Source organism: Leuresthes tenuis, unplaced genomic scaffold, assembly GCF_036924035.1.
Source record: "Leuresthes tenuis unplaced genomic scaffold, fLeuTen1.0.hap1 SCAF_18, whole genome shotgun sequence".
Taxonomy (NCBI): Eukaryota; Metazoa; Chordata; class Actinopteri; order Atheriniformes; family Atherinopsidae; genus Leuresthes; species Leuresthes tenuis.
In genome coordinates, this window is record NW_027325372.1 from 26,035,891 (window position 1) to 26,045,657 (window position 9,767).

General features: G+C 40.9%; 3 non-coding genes across 3 annotated transcripts; all 3 read left to right on the forward strand.

The window, feature by feature from the left end:
* Window positions 1-7,966: 7,966 nt before the first annotated feature.
* On the forward strand, window positions 7,967-8,157 carry LOC140276434 (U2 spliceosomal RNA). The gene has a single exon (XR_011909027.1). It is a non-coding gene; the product is annotated as a U2 spliceosomal RNA (small nuclear RNA).
* A 411-nt stretch (window positions 8,158-8,568) lies between these two features.
* On the forward strand, window positions 8,569-8,682 carry LOC140275850 (U5 spliceosomal RNA). The gene has a single exon (XR_011908560.1). It is a non-coding gene; the product is annotated as a U5 spliceosomal RNA (small nuclear RNA).
* Window positions 8,683-8,957: 275 nt separating this feature from the next.
* Window positions 8,958-9,145, forward strand: LOC140275978 (U2 spliceosomal RNA). The gene has a single exon (XR_011908674.1). It is a non-coding gene; the product is annotated as a U2 spliceosomal RNA (small nuclear RNA).
* The last annotated feature ends 622 nt before the right edge of the window (window positions 9,146-9,767 follow it).

Sequence of the window (9,767 nt, forward strand, 5' to 3'; positions counted from 1 at the left end):
AGAAGCTATGACTAGAACTGATGGATAAATGTGCCTCCCATTTTGAGGACGGTAGAGACATTGTGTCATCTATCTTAGACAATAATTTATATATTTTTGATAGTAGTTTTGGGGTGCAGATGCTTAGAAATTCTACTACCCTAATCGGGAGTTGTAAGTCTGGTTGGTGGAGGATATATTTCTTTGTTATTATAGACTTAAGTTGTTGATATTCTAGGAATTTATTGCTGCCTATCTCATGTTGTGATATGAGCTCATCAAATGAAATAAAATGTCCATTTTGGATTATATGTTCCAGATGTTTGATTCCTTTGATCTTCCACAGAGTAAAGTTTAGCATTTTTTTGTTTTGCAGGATGTCAGGATTGTTCCAGATGGGTGTAAGCTTACACGGGACAAGTGAAGACTTTGTTATTTTAAGAAATTCCCACCAGGCTGTCAGAGAGGTGCTGATGTTAATGCTTTTGAAACATTTGTGATTTTTTACGTTTTGACTAATAAGTGGCAGGTCAGAGATTTCCAGATTATCACACAATGCTTGTTCTATATTTATCCATGGTTCATCTATTGGGCTAGGTTTAAACCATTTTGATATATACTGTAACCTATTGGCTAAGGAATAGTGCTGAAAATTAGGTAAATCTAATCCACCACTGTCCTTGGTCTTCTGTAGGGTTTTTAAACTAATACGTGGTGGTTTGTTTTTCCACAGAAATTTGGAGATGCATGAACCTAGTGACTTAAATCAAGTAGCAGATGGTTTTATGGGGATCATTGAGAACAAATAGTTAACTTTTGGTAGTATCATCATTTTAATGGTTGTAACTCTCCCCATAAGTGATATAGGTAAGGACTTCAAACGAGAGAGATCGTCCTCTACTGTCTTTAATAATTGCACATAATTTAGCTTTGTTAGCTCTGAGAGCCTGGAGGAAATGTTTATGCCTAAATATCTAATATTTCCTGACTGTAAAGTGATCGCAGGTATATTCTGGTCCCTATAGTTAATGGGCAGAACTGTGGTCTTAGACCAATTGATAGAGTAGTCAGAAAGTGCTGAGAATTTATTTATGAGTGTGATCGTGTGAGTGAGAGACGTCTGTGAGTTCTGAAGGAAAAGTAATACATCATCAGCATAAAGACTTATTTTATGCTCAATATTTTGGGGTTGGATGCCTTTAATATTTCTATCTTGTCTGATAGCAGCTGCTAAAGGTTCGATGAAAATAGCAAAAAGTGAGGGCGAAAGTGGGCAACCCTGTCTTGTACCTCTCTGCAGACTGAAGCTTGGAGAAGTTTGATCATTTGTCCTGACACTTGCACTTGGGGAGTCAGTTATTTTCTTTTGAGGAGATAAGAGGCTTTAATAATAATATCTTGCAAGAGAGAACAACACAGTACAGAATACAGAGTTGCTCTGACCACTGAAGCAAAAACACAGTTATATTGCCCACTCATCACGTCATCTGTTTTTGGGTATAGTTGATTGTTCTTCTAACTTTCCTCCCCAACCATTAGTTGAGGTTACCCAGACACACTCGTAAATACCAGCCTAACCCTGTCCCCCCTAAAGTGCAGCTATCTCATATTAACAAGCCCACCATTGTAAAGAGGAATTTAAGAAAACAGGGCAGGGTGGTACCTTGCAGCTCAGTCATTTGCAGGTTATACACAGTAACACTCAATACAATGCATAGAAGAATTATTTTCCATTACATTCCTCCCTTTTGATTATAATAATACCATTATATTAATCAACCCAAAAGAAACAAGGAAAATAATAACTTTATCTGTAAAACATCAGCCTGCATTTGCACACAACGTGAGTTTAAAATGCAGGCATCATAGTGATAAAGGGTCCAAAGATAAACAATCAAAACATGAACAATTAAATATGATTATCTTCATCCCTCTCTAAGTCAGCGTCACTAGAGGAAAAATTTTGAAAGCAAGAAAGTTATTTGAGTCATTTGGTCTTTTTCACACTGTTGTTTAGATGGACTACATAAAAGGATGTCATCCACATACTGCAAAAGAGCAGAGCCTGTGGTTGATTGAAGTTAATCCAGACTAGCTTTGAGGGCAGCATTGTAAATAGTGGGACTTTCACAGTACCCCTGTCATAACCGGGTAAAAGTCCAAGATCTCTGTTCAAACTAAAAAGCAAACCAAAATGGGCTATCAGGGTGCACTGGCGACAAGTCAACCACTGAGAAAAACTGTGCATCTGATGTAATTTGAGACAAAATAGTGTGTGGGTTGGGCACAGTAGGAGCATGTGGCTGAACTTTAGCATTCACCGCTTGGAGGTCCTGTACAAAACGCCATTCATCTGGCTGGCCAGCATCTTTAATCTTTTTAACAGGAAACAATGGAGTAAGCACAGGTGAATTTTCAAAAGGAACAATAACGCCTGTTTTCTGAAAAGATTGAAAAACAGGTTTAATCCCTTTAATTGCTTCAGGCTTAAAAGGGTATTGTTTTTTACATGGACAAAAGTCTGATTTAGGGGTGACAATTACTGGTTCACAGCCTTTTATCAACCCCACATCATATTTGCTCTTAGCCCAAAGATCATTGGGCACTTCAGCCAACATGGGTATCGAAGACAAATCTGTTTCAGATAAAAAACATGCTTCAAAATGTGATTCTGTGGTAGGAATTAAGTCCACAGTTCTTTGACAATGCATTGTACTCAAAAATGTTTTTTTGTATGCTGACAATCGTTCAGAAAACATCAAATTTGGATCAGCAGGTGAAACAGTCCACTCCATTTCTTTCTGACATGTAGCAACAAACTCTCCCACACCTTGTCACTGCCAGTGTGTACGTTTGGCCAAGGAAATGTGAGGGCGAGTACCACAAACATTAAAAAAATCGAAGTGCTCTGGAGTGAGCGACACAGCCAATAAAGTAGGCGCACATATTTTTTCACTTCTTCTCATAGTCATTGTCAGGCCCCAAAGAAATGTGTGATGTGCAGTGCAAATCAGTAGGTTGCATGAAATCAGAAAGGGGTGAAACTAACGCTTTTGCTTCTTCCACTAGTTGTTGTGAAAAAGGAGAGCTGGGAAGTTTCCACTCATAAGCATATGTAAGTGCCGATGAATCAAACTGCACTGCTGTGAAAACTTTGTCAGGCTGTAACATAACCTTAACACCCTCTGGTGTAGAAGTTAAAATAATGCCTAATTTACACATGAGATCACAGCCCATCAGGTTAATGGGACACAACTCTGATAACAAAAATGAGTGTTTGAAGGAGAGCTCATCGGGAGTGACAACACGCAATGGGCATTGTCATTTTCTCCTTCACAACCTGGCCTGATGCAGACATACAGTAAACGTGGTTTCCACTTAACTTTGGAGGACAATCAAACTCCCCTGACGTCACTACTGATGAACATAATTTCCTATATTCTGAGAGAAATATCTTTGCTCTAGGACGGAAATAGCATGCAAAACTTTACTACGTGAATCACAGTCGGCAAGCGTTGCTTCACTACACAGAGCAGGAAAAATGTGTGAGTGTGTTTGTGCTATCACCCATTAGTGGAGGCTCCGCTGCCGCGTGACGTCCAGAACCTGCCTCCCACCCTCAGTCAGCCTTTTGCCCAATTTCATCACTTTTTAGCTGTGGACAGTCCTTCTTCCAGTGTCCAGTCTGGCCACAGTAAAAACAAATATTCGGATCATAGCTCTGGCGTGGCCCATTTCGACCTCCTCTCCCACACGTCCACGTCTTCGACTTCGGCCTCGTCCTCTGTTTACACCAACTGCGTAATACATGGTCATGGTTGCCAAATGCAGCTCCTTTTCACACTTGTCCCTTTTGGTTGTCTTACGCGTCTCAACTTGGTTCTGAGCATGGCGAGCATATCGGCGAACGTCAGCCAAACGAGCACCCTCACACCATCCCACGTAAATGTTCTTTACTTCAGTGGCGACATCTATATAATATTGTCTGGGTCCCGTTAAAACATGTATTTTTCCCATCTAATTCCTTGTTTGCTTTAAAACAAGTATTCCCCATTTTCTATCCCTTCAGTAGCCAACCAGTTTGTATGGAATACACTGGAGCAACTTGACTGATCAGTAAAACACTGCTTTTGTTGTCACCGCAAGGCTTCCCCCGTCGGTTGTTTCACTGAGACACTACTGAGTAACTACAACTCAACACAGTTTATACACATAACATTCATATACATACTAACAAACAAACAAACAATAATTTATCGCAATTTTCTCATCTCTGTTTGAACGTGCACCCAGGTAAATATTCCTGTAGTCTTCTCATACCGACTATGGACCCATTCATTGTTTAACTTCACTGTTTTGCAAATCCTAATTGAATATTACACATTGACATTGAAATTTACTGGATAAGCAGGTCTTCATTGCATTCAGCAGCCTATATGTGAGCATCTATGTGTAAGCTGTTCTTCTTTGCATTTATCAGCAGCAAGCAATTCTTCACTGCACATGCATATGTAAATAGTAAAACAATTCCAATGTGTTAGCGAAACCTTCTATATCACAGTGGTTTCTAAGATCTATTTTAAGTTCTTTGCCATCAGTGAGATGACATAGTTTACAAAGTGTGTCAAATTATCACTGAAGATCTTTTCAGGTATTTCAAATCTAGAAATAAGTTATTTTACGCGTGATTTTGCTACTGAGAGTGCATCTGCTTGTGCACATGGAAATATTTCAGACCATTTGGTAAAAACCTCTGTTGTCACTGAGCAGAATCGTTTCCCTTAACATTAATTTAGTTCAATGAAATCTACACAATAATGAAATAATGAAATCCAAACAAATATGTTGAAAAAGATACACTGGCTTAGGGAATTATCTTCGTTTTGGTCTTAGATTGCCCTGTGGAATGTATTTTGCACATATTTGACCTGCTAGACAAAACTTTATTCATTTATTTATTCTAAAAAAAAAATTCAATAATTAGTAAAACCATATGCTGTAAAAACCTTGTTCATTATTGCTTCCATCCCTCCTGTTGAGACATGACATGGTCCGTGGCTCAATACTGCAGCATATTTAAACAAATTCTTTGGCAGTATGGTTTTCCTTCCGGTCATTCATACGAGTCTATTGTAGATGGCAATTGAATAACATCTAATAATGCTAAAATATTTGTAGTTTATACATTTAGCTGTGGATGTCAACATACCTGTTTTTCCAATGCTGTGTTAACACATGTACAGTTGAGAAGGCATACTGACTGTCAGTGTAAACGTTAACAACCTTTTTGTTATTTAATTTACAAGCTTCAGTTAAAGCTACCAATTCGACTGCTTGAACAGAGTAATTTTTTGGTAGTGGTTGTTTTAAGAAAACTTCAGTTTCTGTTACTACTGCAAATCCTGTAGCATTTGTGCCATCAGGGTTTTTTGCTTGACCTGTTGAATAAATATAGTTATTTCTGCATTTTCATAACGTATATCAGTTAAGTCTGGCCTGGGTAAAACACTGATGGTTATTTCTGACATGTAATCATGAGGCTTTCCATCTGTGGGGTAGGTAGCAGTGTGGATGGATTAAGTGTAGCACATCTCTCGACAACAAGGTGTGGCTGTGAAAGAAGAACTGTTATGTAGGAGAGATGTCTGGTAAAGATATTTTGTTAAGTAACCATATCACAGCCACTGCATGAGGTACCTTAAGTGTTAATGGGTGAAATAACACCATTATTGTTGATGCCTGCACTGCCAATGGCTTCTGGCCATTGATTCAAAAGTACGATCTCGTCCCTTTTTCCCCCTTTCAGTGGACACTGGCCCCTAATTACCGCAATTCAGCAGGGGGTCTTTCATTAGGAGTACTGGACTCCCCCGTGCACGGTTTCAGCTCCGACCCTGGAAAGCGGAAAAAACGTTGAGATCTGGTTTGAGGACCCAATTGTTGAGAAAAGTCTCTCAATGAGACTCAGAGTTGCTGGAGTCAGTTAATGCAAATGTTTAATCTTGCAGCAAGTTCAAGAATGTGTGTGTATGGGTGTATGTGTGCGAACGTGTGTGAGTTTGTGTGTGTGAGAGTTTAAAGAACCTGTTATCCACAGGCAGGTCTTAACTAGTATGGCACAGGTCCAGCCTGTCTCATCTTTTTTGGAAGGTCCAGCGCTCGGCCGTAACCCTTCTGTCTGTTTGGACTCTCACATACATTCGGTTAATCATAGAAAAACGAGAACAAAACTTTTTAGCCCCTTAAATTCATAAAACAGACATGGTGCAGTTATTTCCATTCTAGAAAATAAGAGTAATCACCACCATTCCTATAAATTCTGGATATTCTAACAATCTGAATCTTTTTTAAATGTTCGATGAAGCCCTTTGCTGTTCTGTTTAGAGACTCAGCTGATCATAAACCAAGTTTTGCTCTTGAACCAAGCTTCTAAACTCTTCACCTTTTTCATTTCTCAGTTAGTATTCACTTTAAAACTGATTAAAAGAAAAATTAAATGAATGCCTATCAACAAATGTGGGATCTAAACTCTAGTGCTTTCTCTAAAATAATTTCCTTTCTCAATTCAGAAATGTGTGTGTGTAAGTCACAACACCCGTGACACCAAAACGGCTTTCTTTTCTCTCTTTTTTCTACACTCTGCACTGTGAGCACACACACCAAATCAGAAAGGCTTTTTTCTCTCTTTTCTACATTATGGACTGTGGGGACACAAAACCGCTCTCTCTTTTTTTTTTTTTGATTGTGTGCCAGGGCGTTGTCTCACGTATTAGATTATGCTTAAGATACGAATGGGTTTATCAGTCACATCAGAATCCATACATACTGATCCTCCCGTAATAAAATGGTCGGATCTTATCAAACACACTTTGTTTCTTGTGACAAGTCAGCGAAACAGCGTATACACGTCAAGACACTGAATCAAGTTTGCCACAAGAACTCATAAGTTTGGCAGTATTGCTCTGCCGTCAGCAATCATACACCCATTTTATTTTCATGAGACATGTGCAGGCACCTGTTCATCCACTGTTCTATCACTATGAATTAGTTTATCTATTATCAATAAGGATACTTCTACAACTACTATCAAAGTATGTCCGGACTTCTTATGTTGTCAGTTGCTATATATGAATAAGTGGGTAGCTACTGACAAGCATTAAGCATGTCACACAGCCCAAACATATAACATTTCAGGACACACCACACAGTTAACAACCACAGTGAAGCGTGTCAAAGCCCAAACATGTAACATTCAACAGGACACTTACACAACACATTCAAATCAAACAGTCAGACAACATACAAGAACATATACCCCAGCCAGCATTGCTCCCTGCCTATTTTCCTACAACTCACTATGTGTGCGCACACCTTTATTCACAAACTCTTCAACTTATACTCTTTTACCGAAGCTGCTACAGCTCGATTGGCCAAATACCCTTAGATCCTATTTCGGTGAATTTGACATCTGCCTTGTATGTAACAGATTAGCGGTTTAGCAGTTTTAATTTAGTTTGAGTGAAGGAATTCATTTTATAGCAAAATCCGAAATCGTGAAGAACTCATGAAAGTAAGCTTATTCTCGGATTCCTGAAACTTTGGATTTGCTCTTTCTTTTACTGCAAAGTACAACGTTGAGCAGCACTAATGAGTTGTTTCTATTTTTGGCAGGCTTTACCTTTGCGGATGAAGCCCTTTCTGTCTGTGCAAAAGAAATCTTGTTACTGTGCAGAGTGACTTCTCTGAGTAGAGTCGCCTTACTTGTTGCGACTGTGCCGATGTTCGAAGCTGGAGTGCAAAGTTGTTGCTTGAATGGTGCTCGCTGGAGCGTGTGGTAGTGTAAAGTTATACCATTTAAAAGGGCTGAAGAGTGCTCAGTGCAGCGGGTGGGCGGAGGTGCAAAGTGACACTATGGCCATAAAAAGAACACCGCTACAAGTGCGCATTGTGCCAGGAAGGGCCCTCGGACGTGAACCAGTGGACAGTTATCGCTTCTCGGCCTTTTGGCTAAGATCAAGTGTAGTATCTGTTCTTATCAGTTTAATGTCTGATATGTCCTCTTTGCGAGGACTACATATTAAATGGATTTTTATCAATAGGAGTTGAAAAAGGAGCTTGCTCCGTTCACTCCAAGCATCGACCCGGTACTGCAGTGCCGCTGGGAATGGTGCGCTCTCCTCTGCTCTTGTGAAAAAGCAAACAGCGGTGCAGGATGGAAGTTTCAGGGAGCCTAAGATGAAACTTTCTTTTAATCTGCTGAGAAAAGAGAGTGAATGCGAAGCAGACTTTAACACGGCTCTGGGAGCGAGCCGAGTGCGGGCTAACCGGGAGAATTGCTTGAAAGAAACGCGACACCGAATGAGCAGTCAGAACAAAGCCTCAATACGGTGTTCCCGTGTTGTTTGTGGCTGCCTTGTCTTTTGCACAGAGTAAAAGACAAGGCAGCCATCGAATAGGGCCCGATTGTTCCTACTTGGTCAGCCGAGGAGCAAGGGGGGGGAGCAAGCGTCTCAACCAAGCAAAGCTCACCATGGGGAAGGTGGCTATGCCAACTAGCCTGATGCCCTGCTCCCGCAGTGATGGATAATCGTACACTGGTTTCTCTTCATAATGTACAAGTCTTTCGCCTTTTACTAAAGACTTCCGTGGAGAGCAGCACTAATGAATTGTTTCTATTTTTGGCAGGCTTTACCTTTGCGGGGGAAGCCCTTTCTGTCTGTGCAAAAGAAATCTTGTTACTGTGCAGAGTGACTTGTCTGAGTAGAGTCGCCTTACTTGTTACGACTGTGCCGATGTTGCTTGAATGGTGCTCGCTGGAGCGTGCTGTAGTGTAAAGTTATACCATTTAAAAGGGTTGAAGAGTGCTCAGTGCAGCGGGTGGGCGGAGGTGCAAAGTGACACTATGGCCATAAAAAGAACACCGCTACAAGTGCGCATTGTGCCAGGAAGGGCCCTCGGACGTGAACCAGTGGACAGATATCGCTTCTCGGCCTTTTGGCTAAGATCAAGTGTAGTATCTGTACTTATCAGTTTAATATGTGATATGTCTATGCGAGGACTACATATTAAATGGATTTTTATCAATAGGAGTTGAAAAAGGAGCTTGCTCCGTTCACTCCAAGCATCGACCCGGTACTGCAGTGCCGCTGGGAACGGTGCGCTCTCCTCTGCTCTTGTGAAAAAGCAAACAGCGGTGCAGGATGGAAGTTTCTTTTAATCTGCTGAGAAAAGAGAGTGAATGCGAAGCAGACTTTAACACGGCTCTGGGAGCGAGCCGAGTGCGGGCTAACCAGGAGAATTGCTTTAAAGAAACGCGACACCGAATGAGCGGTCAGAACAAAGCCTCAATACGGTGTTCCTGTGGTGTTTTTATAAAATGCGGTGTAAAAAAAGGTGTGAATGCCCCATAGAAAACTAATAGGTGAATCGGAAGTGTTCGGCTGCAAGAAGGTGTGAATGTCCGACTATATTTGGTGAAAAGCAGGTGAAGCAAGGTCTGAATGCCCAACCTTACATCATCAAAAGCGAGATCAGAGGTTTTTGGCTGCAAGAAGGCCATAGTTTGCCAAAAGCGGGTAAGGTGCGAATGATCGGCTAAATATCAACAAAAGTGGGGGCGGAGGTCTTCGGATGCAAGTGGATGTGAATATCCCACCATACAAGTATGGTGGAGAGGAAGCTGTGAATGGCCGACCATAGTTTGCAAAAAGCGGGTGAGAAAAGGTGCGAATGTCCAACCATACATGATCAAAACAGGGAGCGGAGGTGTTTGGCTGCGACAAGGTGTG